Source organism: Rhineura floridana, chromosome 18 (genome assembly GCF_030035675.1).
Source record: "Rhineura floridana isolate rRhiFlo1 chromosome 18, rRhiFlo1.hap2, whole genome shotgun sequence".
Lineage (NCBI taxonomy): Eukaryota > Metazoa > Chordata > Lepidosauria > Squamata > Rhineuridae > Rhineura > Rhineura floridana.
This window is the reverse complement of record NC_084497.1, coordinates 29,930,068-29,942,798: the sequence shown is the minus strand read 5'-3', so window position 1 is coordinate 29,942,798 and position 12,731 is coordinate 29,930,068. Positions and strand designations below refer to the sequence as shown.

General features: G+C 50.5%; 1 protein-coding gene across 5 annotated transcripts in view; it reads right to left on the bottom strand.

The window, feature by feature from the left end:
• The window catches only part of RAP1GAP (RAP1 GTPase activating protein), a 59,220-nt gene that overhangs the window by 30,424 nt on the left and 16,065 nt on the right, over window positions 1-12,731 (bottom strand). For 4 of the 5 annotated variants that reach the window (XM_061601080.1, XM_061601078.1, XM_061601076.1 and 1 more), the window contains one exon: window positions 2,096-2,191. The gene's annotated coding sequence lies outside the window, so the exon portion shown is untranslated. Of the gene's footprint in view, window positions 1-2,095; window positions 2,192-6,324; window positions 6,359-12,731 lie in introns of those variants that run through there. The other variant, XM_061601081.1, reaches the window with a different exon arrangement.

Sequence of the window (12,731 nt, the reverse complement as noted above, 5' to 3'; positions counted from 1 at the left end):
TGTTGCCATGGAGGTCTGCACACGAACAGGAGCGATGTGTCACGCCGGCCGGGCAGGTGGTTGGTGTCCCTGCAGAGGACCTCAAAGCCTCCTCGCAAACCGGCAAAGCCCGTCCTCCGCCTGCCTGGTGAACCGCTGCCTCCTCAGGGCAGGAGCTCAGGCGCAGCGGAGGTGCTGCTGGTGCAGGGGTCCTGCCCATAGCTGCTGCAGTGGGGGGATTTCTGGGGCGCGGGCAGGGAAGCAGGGGACAGGGTGCTGCTCCTGCAGCTGAGGGCAGGGTGGAGGCCAGGCTGCAGGGAAGTAGAGCTGTTTGAGGGGCGCGCGGTCGGGGCTCTGCTACCAGCAGCAGCTCTTCTCTGGGAAGAACAAGCCCCGCCGTCCCCAGGGTGACAAGTGAGGCTTGGCCTCAAGAGAGCGGGGGCAGCGTATGCAGAGACCACCATCCCGGCTCATGACTGGAACGCAGAAAGACGCCGAATGCTGAGACAGACCCTTGTGGCCCATTTAGCTCAGTTTCACCTACACTGACTGGCAGCCACTCTCCGGGTTTCAGGCAGGTCCGCGGATTGAACCGGGGACCTTTTACCAGCGAAACACATGCTGCGCCACTGAGCTACAAGCCCTTCCCCTTAAGAAGTTGTGTATACTAAGTCAGACCTTTGGTTCATCTAGCTCAGTACTGTCAACACTGACTGGCAGCAGCCATCCTGGGTTTCAGGCGGGAGCTTCATCCAGCCTTACCAGGGAGTAAACACTGGACCTTCCCCATGCAAAACTGGTGCTCTGCCACTGAGCTATGGCATTTCCCCACAGGAAGCTGCCTTAGACTGAGTCAGACCACTGATCCACCCACATGAGAATTGTCTGCACTGACTGGCAGTGGCTTTCCATGGTTTCAAATGTGGCTCTTGGTATCTACCACGGAACGGAGGACTGACCCTGTCACAAAGCATAAGCCATTGCCTGCTTCAAGTCCCTCTGACAGACCCCTATTATTTCTGTACACGAATGCAGGTCCATCTGGCTTAATATTGTCGACACTAACGGGCAGCCCCTCTCCAGAGTGTCAGGCGAAGCTGGTTGTGGGGTGTCTTTGCCCAACCCTGCCTGGAGATGCCAGGGATTGAACCTGGGCCCTTTTGCATGCAAAGGAGGTGTTCCATCACAGGGCTACTGCCTCCCGCTAAAAATAAAGTAAGTTTCTGGTCCTCATGGTTCTGAAAAAGGGCTGTTTTAAATAGGAGCAAACTCATCTGACTAGTACAGAGTCAAAACATTGGTCCATCTAGCTCAGTACTGTCTACAGCATGATTTCTACACACCAGAAACTTTCTCCCCCACCCGTGGACGACTTATGGCTGACGGTCTTGACGGACCACTTAATTTTATTTTGTTTGCCTGCTCTAAGCAATTGTAATACACTATCCTAGATACTGTTCGATTTTTAATTGCTTTTTATTGCTTCTTTTATTTCATGGAATCCACAGAATGCAAAGTTTGAATTCTACGATACAACGAAATAACTGTAAGAAACTAAGAAGCAATGAAAATACAAATCAGTAAGAATAGGCAACACGATGGCTGCACCACCTCCCGCCTTCAACCAGAAATCCACAGACATGCTGCGGGCCACTTGGATGAATCTCGCAGGCCACACTGGACCACAGTTTGGGAACCCCAGGCCTACACTGACCGGCAGTGGTGCTGGTGGCTCCACGTCAGGGGGGCAGCGGAATCCGCTTCGGGTTTTAGTCCGAACTTTGAAGGAGCTGCTGAGGTGCATGGAGCCACCAACCGCCTCTGCTCTTCTTGAGCTGCTTCCTGCCTCACCTCGCTCCCTCCCCACCATCTTTCAGACCTTCCTTTGCTACTTCCAGAGGATGCCCAGGCCCCAATCCCAGCTCCAGAGGTCCCACAGGCTACCGTGCACACACATGCAACTCGGTGGCTGCAAGCACCACTTGCCCAGCGCTGGCAGCGGTGCCTTGGGGAGAGGGTCAGCCGTCTTTCACCCCACAATTTGAGCAGCGCCAGCAGAGGAAGATCCGGGCCCATTCTGGCCCCATCACACGACACAAGCAATGGAGACTCTTACCTTGGGGTAGCGGAGAGCAGTGGGGGGGGGAGCGAGCCCAGGTGGGGCAGCTCTAAGGGGCCGCTGAAGGAACACTGGGCGGGCCCATCGTGCTTCCTGGGGAAAGAAAGAAAGCCCAGTTTAGAGAGGGGACGGTCAAGACACCAGAGGGACCCCCAACCCAAACGTGCCACAGGTTGGACGGTTGCTGGCATTTTAAAAAAACCAACTCCCTCAAACGCAGAGCTGGAAAACTTCCAGGCATCTAGTTTTTCTTTTTAATTGTTTTTATTGATTTTACAATAGTTTAACATGGGTAATGTAATAATGCAAAAATACAACAGGTTAACTTTAAATCCCTCCCCCCTCTTTAGAGCCAATGCTTGTTTTGATTCAGTATATATGCTATGTTATGGACAATATACAGGTAAGTATTGATATACAAGTGATTATTTTAGGGAGTAAAAATGGAGTACAGTATAAACATGTAATAGTTTCAAGTTGTAAGGATATTATTATTTGTTTATGAAAACCAGATAGTTTTTGCAGTTGAAGAAAGCTGATTATGTAGGTCTCGTTGTGAGGTGTATTCCATGTAGTTCCACCATACTGACGTGAACATTTCCGGTTTCGCAGCACCTCTTAGAAATCGAAGATGCAGCATGGTTTTGTCCAGTATAGCTATCGTCCAGATTTTTTTGAACCAGGTCTGCAAGTTTAGTCCATCTTGATTTTTCCAGTGCTGTAATATTGTTAGTCTTGCTGCCGTAAGTACTTTGCATATCAGATGTTTTGATTTTAATGATTTGTTTTCGTTTTTAAAGAAAGATAATAAAAATAGTTCCGGTGTTAAGTGTATCTTTTCTTTGGTGATGTTGTTGAGTTCAGTCTGTATTGAAGTCCAACATTTGGTGATCTGTGGGCAACTCCACCATAGGTGGAAATACGTTCCTTTCTGATTGCATCCTCTCCAGCACAAGGGAGATGTTGATGAAGATATGTGAGAAAGTTGTGCTGGTGTATAGTACCATCTATGAATGGTTTTCAGCATAGTTTCTTTATGTACTGCAGATATTGTTTTCTTATGTTTAGACTGAAAGATTGAAGTCCATTCAGATGTTTCCAGTTGATATCCCAGATCTTTTTCCCATTGGTGTTTCAGACCTGTCAGTTTCCCCATATCAATTTCTAATAATATTTTATACAGAAACTATTCCTTTACCAGAGTGACCATTATCTAATACTAGTTTTTCAAATTGTGTGATGTTTTTAGTAGCATATGTTTTGATTTGAGGGTCCTTTAGAATAGTTTGTAATTGATGTGTATGTAACCAATCTAATTTCCAAGATGAGATATCAATTTTTAGTTGTTGAATAGTGAATGGGTTACCCTGTGGGAAAAAATCTCTCAATCTAAAATAATTTTTCTCCTCCCCTATTCCTATATATTTTTTCAAGAAGTCGTCTCCTGCTTTCGGATAAGCAGGAAGGGGAGTTAAAGGGGAGTATATCGAGGATAGTTTTAATTGTTCCAGACATCTAGTGATGCCCTGAACGATGACCTGACATGGGCATTTTTCTCCCTCCTCCCAGCCAGGCTCAACTGGCCAGGAGGTCTCTCCTGATACCCACCCTGGAAAATGCCGCTCTGCGCTGAGGCAGCCTGGCGCAAACTGCAACAATGGCCAGGCAACGCAACGCCAGCGGCCCAAGCCTGCCGTGGATTTCCAAGGCGCCGCTGCGAGCCCTGATCACAACTGGTAAGCAGCAGCAGTTTCTCTGGTGGAATCCGGCCCTCTGCGCCTCCTGGGAGCACACGCAAGACGCAAGAGCCCGTTAATAAAAGCGTCCCAAGATGGAGTCCGAGGGAGCAGCGGTGGCAGCTGGCGAGCCTCCAAAGAGGGCAGGTGATTACCAAGCAGCCAAACGCCTGCAATGCACCAAGGGGCTCCCACTGGCCTCGCCAGATGGCCCCCTTGTCACCAGGTGGAGAGACAGAGAGGGAAAAGGAGCAGAAACGCGGCCCCTCTCCCCTTCCCCAAACAGAGCGGGAGTGACTCCCACGGACTGTTTGATTCTGATGCTGGACATTTTAAAAATGTCGCTTCTACTGTTCTTGTCCCAACTACAAGCAGTTTAAAGAGCTGTGTGGGGGAAGCAAGGCAAGGCCCAGTTTGAGAAATAAAATGAAAAGGAGCCAGGCAGGCAGCGAGCCAACCAAGGCCTCAACAGGCCTCAGTGGCCACTGGCCTATGCGCCAATACATTGTTCCCAGAATCCTCTGCAGCTGCCGCCAGCCTGTCCATACCGGAGCCTTGCTGCAGCTGGGGGCAAAGGGCTATGCGAAAAGAGGAGGCCACCACAACGTAAGGCTTGCAGGAGTTAAGTGAAAGGGCACTCTGCACATGCCCAGACGCACACTGGAACAACCAGTCACACACTCCAGGTCTCTGCTTCGAAACACAAGACCCTTAGTGTTGAAACGAGATAAGGATTCAAACCAGGGACGGCCAATGGTCAGAGACAAGGGGGACCTGTGGTTCAGCAGCATCTGGATGGCCGCAGGTTAACCCATCATTGACTGAAGGCGACAAGTGGTCTATGGAGAGCCCTGCTGGGTCGCATGAAAAGGCTGGTCTTGCCAGCCAGCGGAAAGCCCAAACACAGGACCTGCACGCAACAGCACTCCCAAAGCTGGACTTTAACAAAATCAATACAGCCTTCAAATCCCAACATTTAAAACTGCAGCACAACGCCTCCCACCCAATCCCCCCATTCACAACATTTAAAAAGGAGCATCAGATCACAGTTCTTTCAACATAAAATCACCCGACTGCAGATTAGAGTAATAACTTTGTGAAGTCTTTAGGGTTATCTTAAAGGCCAGCGCCCCCCCCCCGGAAGACTCTGTTCCTGGCACTGGCTCCCCTGAGGGTCACCAACCTCTCTGGGCACATCTGGAATTTTGAGAGAGTGCTGTGGGCATCAACCCCAATTGCTGGATCCGGTGGAATTGAAATGGACCCTCAAATTTGCACGGCTTTACAGGAGAACTGGAAGCTGTGCACATATGGGGGGGGGCTGTCAGGGGTGATCCCACAAATGAAGAACATTCTGCATATGTTCAGAGGCTCTCCGTTAATGTGAAGCTCACGCATATGCTCAGAATTAAACAACCCTCCCACCATACTCAGGACCAGGATGGACTGTCTTTGGATTGCCGTTTTGGGGGCTTTTCCAGGCCCACTATTATCTACCCCCCGCACGCCCCCTGGGGTGTTGCAAGAGCAGCAGAAAACTGCAGAAAACACCCTCTTGCCTAAACAATTTCCATAGCAACGGGATACTGGGGAAACGGGACATATTTGCCGAGGCGGTGGCTCAAATAATTGATTGGCAATTACCACTGGGTAATCACGTAATTATGGTGACAAATTGTGCTCTGAACTCCAGCTGCCCGCGCATGGGAAGGCTGAGGAAAAGCGCATGCACAGGAGGGAGGGGAAAGCAATCCTGACAGTCCCAGCTCAGGACCCAGGTTGGCACGCATCCATCCGCCGACTGCGGCCTCCGACTGCTCATCCCACATTCCCACCGGCAGGGCCGGCCCTCCCATGAGGCAGATCCCTCCAGCAGCAGATGGAGCTATAGATGTGACCCTCTTCTCAGTCCTATGGGGCAGCGGCCAGCTGGTGGCCTTCCGAATCCTTCTGCAGCCCCTTCTGCCCATCAGCCTCAGCCCTGAGTCTCATGTCAGGCATCTGAGCGACCCTGTTCCTGGGCCAACCCTGCAGGTGGTTTCTTTTGGGCAAATGGTTTTATTCTGGGCTCAGAGCTAATGCTTTGCTTTAGGCAGGGACCTGGTCTTTGAGGCGAGGAGGTTCGGGCACAGCCATCGTGGCTAGTAGCCAGTGATAGCCTTAACCTCCACTGATTTGTCTCTCTGTTATTGCAGCATTGCTTTGCAAAACTCTTTTTAGGCAATGCTGCAGTTTTTCTGCGTGTGGCCTTAGCTAGCCAGCCAGCCTCCCTCCCTCAGAGACCCTCTCCCTAGTGGGGCTCCCCCTCCCAGCCTCTGCTGGCTTCCACCATCCAACCTTCTCTCTCTTTTCTGAACAGGAGATGAGGGCTGCTTGATCTGCATGTGCAATGGATGCAAATGAACCAACGGCCTTGTTTCTTTGCTTTTGCTGTCAGGGTGCAAAGTGACAGCAGAGCAAGGGGTGTCCTTGAAGAAGAATAAAACACACCAGGGTGCCTCCAGCGCTGCTGCCCTCACATCCATCATGGCGCCGCCTTCTCCCACCGGACCTTGAACTGTGGGTCGCGCCCTTTCCTTTCCTCTCACTCTACGATGAGGCTGAAAAATGGGCCGCTGCTGGTTTGCGAGCAAATGCAAGCTTACCCATACATTTCACACACGTTCCAAGCACATGGCTTCCCCAAAAAGAATGCCAGGAGCTGTCATTTACCTCTACAGAGCTACAATTCCCAGCACCCTTAACAAACTACAGTTCCCAGGATGCTTTGGGGGAAGCCACGTGCTTTTAACGGACGGTGTGCACGCAGCCTAGCAAACACACTTGGGGCAAAGTTTGTCAGCTCTGTAAGCTACGGGCCGAGATCTGTAGGATGGCTTAGTTGCAAACAAAAGACTCTCTGCACATGCTCAGGGCCACCCTGCTATTACTGCATTGCATGTTCCAAATATGGCCTTGGGAGTGGGGCGGGGAGGGGGGAGGAAAGAAAAACCAGCCTCCAGGTTTCAAACAGAAGCCCTGGAGAAGATTCCCTCCCCATCCTTCACAGAGGACAGTCCCTCTTCCTAGAGCGGAAGAGGCAGCCTGGCTACCCTTGCAGAGGCTTATCAGCTCATCAGCCGCCTTGCCTCCAGCCCCTCTCTCCCCACATAACCTTGCCTTCTCGAGAGTGCTCTCAGGCCTGGCCCAACCCCTCCCAAGGGGATGAAAAGCTTCAGGACAGGAAAGGCACATCCTGAGCTATCCATGAGCCTCCCTTGTCTCAAAAGGTGGGTAGGGGAAAAAAGCAAACATTCTTGGGGGCAAATTCAGAGGCTGCAAAGGAGCACTTTAAACCTTCTTGGCCACTGACCTCATAAGAGGGGAATTCTGACAATGTCTGCACATCTGAACGGGGGGGCAGGAGGGGGAAAGCATTTAGTAGATTAGTATATTAAATCTGTTAATTGCTTCCCACAACTGACAAAAAATAGAATCAGATAATGACTAAAACAATACAGAAGATACCTTGCAGCATTCCTCCAAAATACCATCTAAAATCATCTTTACTGCGAGTTGTAGACCTATAGAAATTAAACGTGGTTAACTGAGGTCCTTTAATTTCAGTGGGTATACTTTGAGTAGGACTTAATTGGCTACTACAGCCTGGTATCTTTATAAATCTAGTGTATATCCATAAAAGTGATGGTGACATAAGATTCAAAATGGTGCTGGAGATTAAGAAAACAGAATGAAGGAGAAATGGAAGGGGTCTTGTTTTGATGGGGGGAACGCATTTGGAAACTCTAACAAAGCCCCTGGCAGAAGGACAAAAAACTCTGAAAAGACATCATGGAGCTACTTAAATTTGCATAAATAAAATTCATACACCAGTCTGAGAGATACAAAATTTCATGCAAATTGGGAACTAATTCTGTAAAGGCCTCAAACAGCTGTTGTTAGAAATGTTTGTCCAGGCACATACCTACTCACCCACCCCCAAAAGACTCCCAGAGGGGGGAATTCAAATGTGCAGGAAGGCTTTCGGATGCAAGCGCAGCTGGGAGATGGAGACTTACTGTTGGTGACAGCAGCAAAGGCCAAGAAACAGGAGGTGACGTAGACCTTCAACAAGGCTTATATATATATTATGCCTTCCTCAGTGCAGACCGGCACATTCCATCTGCAGGAGTGCGGAGCCTCTGGTGCTGAAGCTCAGTGGTTAGAGCCCTTGCACTGTAATTAGAAGGCCCCAGGCTCAGTTCCCAGCATCTCTGCTTTTAAAAAAGGATCAAGTAGCGGTAGATGGCGAAAGGCCCTTTGAGACCATATAGGAAGCTGTCCTCATGCTGAATCAGACCATTGGTCCATCTCGCTCAGTACTGTCTACACTGACTGGCAGCAGCTCTCCAGTGTTTCAGGCATGAAAAGCAGATGCTGTTCCCCTAAAATTAAAGATCCTGGTCCTCAACGTTCTGAATAAAGGGCTGATTTAAATAGGAACATAGGAAGGTGCCTTATGCCAAGTTAGCACAATTGGTCCATCCAGCTCAATACTGTCTACACTGACTGGCAGCAGCTCTGCAGGGTGTCAGACAAGGGGACATTCCCAGCCCTGGCTGGAGGTGCCAAGGACTGAACCCGGGACCTTCCGTATGCAAAGCAGGTGCTCTGCCACTGAGCGACGCCCTTCCCTGTATACTCGGCTAGAGGGACCAATGGTCTGACTCAGTATAAGGCACATTCCTCTCTCCAGCGTTAGGCTGTTACAGGGAGAAACCTCACAGGAGACAAGAGCCAGGCCCAACAGAGAGCGCAACTGGCCTCTTTAAAAAATGACACACACACACACAATTTCAGGATCAGAGGAAATCTTGCCAAGGAGAAACAGACACGGACGATGGCAGAACCGGGATCCTGGCCTCAGAGCCACGTTGGAGGCTGCACCTCTTTGACATCTTGTGCCTTGCTGGGCACCCTGCTTACAATTCCCCCCCACTCTAGAGCCATGCGTATGTTTATTTCTGCTGACAGAGGCAGAACACTGACAAAGCAAACGAAAACTCCACAAAAGCATCAGCCGCTGTAAACCTGTTTATCTTTCAACAACTACAATGACATTTAACCAGCCACAAAAAAGCAGGTGGGCAGCTTAAAGGAATCGGCTACAGCCTGCAGTTGCCACAGGTGGCCAGAAGGTGGCACTCCCCTACCCCAAAACAGAACATGGAAATAAAAGGCAAACTCCCATTGCCGCGGGGGGGGGGGGACACCCCAGCCCCCCATATTTTCCAAATGTTAGCAGCAATTTCTCATCCGAAAGCCAAACACGGGAGCTTGGGCATTCACTGCAGGGCTGCTCCACTTGACTCAGCTATAAGGCCGCTTCTTCCTAGGGGAAGAGCAGCTGCATTGATGTGGAAGGTCCCAGGTTCAAACCCTGGCAGCGTCTCCAGGTAGGGCTGGGAGGCCTGGAGAGCTGCTGCCAGTCAGCACTGGGCTAGAGGGACCAGTAGCCTGATTCAGTCTAAGGCAGCTTCCTACTTGCCTACAATGCTCCATCTTTGTCTCAGGAAGGCGCTGGGAGTTCATTTCAGGAAGGAGGATGCTGGCAAAACAACAAAATACAGCACACACACACCCCAAGCTCAGGAGCACAGATTTCAATTAGTTGTGCACTCCTGCACAAGTGTATGCAAAGCTGTCTTTAATGCGAGGGCTCCTGGCCACAATGCATTTCACAGTCAGTGATTTGTGCGACACACACACACAAATCACACCGTGTAGAATAGAGGAAGTTCTGGTAAAAGAATTGACGAAAGAACTAGAAAATACACATGTGCGCGCATGTGCCATCCAGGCATTACCTAAAATAATTCTGGAACTGGGCTGGGTGGGCCGGAGCTGCACCCGCTCAAACATCCTAAATCCAAGCCTCACGCCATCTCTAGCCATTTCTGCTGTCTTCCAAAGACTAAGCTGCATGGGGTCGGGGTGGAACGCCTACTGATCTTCTATAATCAGCATCATAATTTGCCCATAAAAAAAAATGCTTCTGGACAAACGTTACCCATTAACAAGGATAAAGTCCGCTCTTCCCTCAGAGGCAGATAATTTTTCTTCTTAAAGGAGCAGAGGAGACCTTCTCCATTTCCCTTAATGACAGCAGCAGATTCTCCTCCTGAAGAGGCAGGGGGCCTTGCGTCGGCGCAACTGACATAGAGGGTCAGTGTGGTGGAGTGGTTAAAGAAGGATTGAGCCAGTACCTGGGAGATCCGGGTTCAAATTCCCACTTGGCCTTGAGGCTCAGTGGGTGACCTTTGGCCTGTCCTAGTCTCTCAGCCTAACCGACCTCACAGGGTTGTTGTGAGGATAAAATGGAGGCAGCAGGGAGAACTGCAAATGTCACCCTTGACCTCTTTGTGTAATAAAAAAGAGCCAACAAACAAACTAGCTTTGGACCATGCTCGTCTCCTGAGGGCCCCAGCAGGTGTATGAACTGGCACATCTCAAGGCTTATTTTGTGGTTCAAAATCCCCAGCACCTTACTTCCAAGTGTTGGCCCTGGAGCCACGGACTATACTCAGAGAAGACCCATAACAAACTTGATTTGCTCCTATCCATTAACATCAGTGGGCCTACTCTGAGTGGCCTTGGATCCAACCCAATGTTTTGGCTCTAGAGAGGAGGCTGGGGGCATCTCGCAGGGGTGGCGGGGGGCAGTCTCCCAAAGACAGCGTGTGTGCATGTACAAATGCAATTTGGGGGTGGGTCAAAGTACACTGTGAGATGCAGAGGCAGGTTCTTATGCAACCCTGAATTGGGGAAGGGCTGTGGCTCAACAGTACAGCCCCTGCTCTGCATGCAGGAGGCCCCATCTCTAGGTAGGGCTGGGAATGTCCCCACCCTGGAGAGCCACTCGCTTCCAGTCAGTGTAGACAACACTGAGCCAGACGGACCTTAATGGTCTGACTCGGTGCAAGGCACCTTCCTACATTCCTATGATCTGCGAGTAAAGAACCGGGAACCAAATCCAGCCTTGCCCCACACAAATAGGGAAGCAGCAAGGCAGGGTGTTTGGCTGGAGGTGGCAGCCCTGCTGCATCCCGTTTACGTACGAATCCACCATGAGCAACGGGTCTAAGTGAGTGGCGGGACCATCTCCCCACACACAGCGCCCCAGTGGTGCCACTCACTGGCCAGAGGTTGTCCTTTTCACTTCTATTCACGTAAGGGATCTCGCCATTAATCCTTCTGCTGCTGGGTGCCTCATTAAGGAGAAGAACATTCCACACAGGAGCAGGCTGGCAGAGGCCCTGCCATCTCCTAGGGGCAGATCTCAGCACCGGAAGGAGACTGCTGCGTCAGGGGCTCCTTCTCAACAGCCAACACCTGGAGGCACAGCTCGCAGGGAGGGCTTTCCCTTCTGGCATTTATGTATAGCCTTTGTTTTTACCCATCCATCCAGATTTGCTTACAGAGCAGGGATGTTATCAAGGCGAGTCCACCAGTGGGAACTGTGGGAATGTTCCTCTCCAACCAAGGCGGCCTTCTTGAAATTTTTTATTATTATTGTTAACTAAATTTATATTCCACCCTTCCTCCCAAAGGGAGCCCAGGGCAGTAAACAAATGATAAAGGACTAAAAGCATCTTAAAAACAAAACATCTTTAAAAACATCTCCAGCACAGATGCAGACTGGGATAAGGACTCTACTTAAAAGGCTTCTTGAAAGAGGAAGGTCTTCAGCAGGTGCCAAAAAGATGACGGAGATGGCACCTGTCTGATATTTAAGGGGAGGGAATTCCACAGGGTAGGTGCTGCCACAATGCTAAAGGTCCATTTCCTATGTTTTGCGGAACGGACCTCCTGATAAGATGGTATCTGCAGGAGGCCCTCGCCTGCAGAGCGCAGTGATCAACTGGGTATATGAGGGGTGAGATGGTCTGTCAGGTATCCTGGTCCCAAGCTGCGTAGGGCTTTGTGCACCAAAACCAGGACCTTGAACTTAGCCTGGTAGCTTATTAGATCCCACCACACAACACGCTCTGATCCCCATGCCACGTTTGTCCACGGCTCTGAGTGCAAAGGTACCTGCTCTCCTTATTCCCAGACTCACTCTCGAGGATGTCACGGATCTGGGCCCAAAAGCCCCTTGCGCCAGACCTGGGAGCAGTCGAGGAACCAGCAAAGACATGGAACCAAATTGCAAAATTAAACAAACAGGGTGAGTCATGTAGCCAGTCCATTATTTATGCCTGCATTGAATAATTCATCGGAGAGCCTCAGTTTTTAAGTGCAGCAGCCGATGATTTTCCACTCCGTGGGACAGAGGCCACTCGCATAAGCCAATGGCCCTCGCCACAAGGCTGGCAGTGGGAGGCAGAGTAGTGAGGCATTGGCAGGGGGCCCTCTGCTTCCCCCCACACGCTTGAGGGGAGTGGCAGAGACAGCAAAGAGACACTTCCAGGAAAGGCCACGCGTAGCCTAGCCAGCTTGGTTTGCATACACGAGTGCCTCTGTGCAGAAGCGACGCAGAGAGGAGGGGAGCACATGCAATCAGTCACGCTGCAGCCGCAGTGAGCCTCAAACATCCAATTGCCCATGTAAATAAGACTGAGAATGCAGAATGTCACAATGCAAGCTGCTGTCCAGAAAAACCCAATGAGCTAATCTAGAAAATGACACCAAGTGTTCCTCATGCACACAGAACTCATTTGCCAGGCAGCTGGTTTCTGACAGTGGGCGCAGGAGGTCTCTGACTGAACTCTCACTTCAGCTGCAGACTCAGTAGCACCCCCCCCCAGTAATATGGAGATAAACAGCACTGGCCCACATTACACGGTTGTTGTGAGGACTGCAGAGATAACGTGCAGAAAGCGTGCTGAATGTTCCAAAGCACAATTGCAAATGTTCTC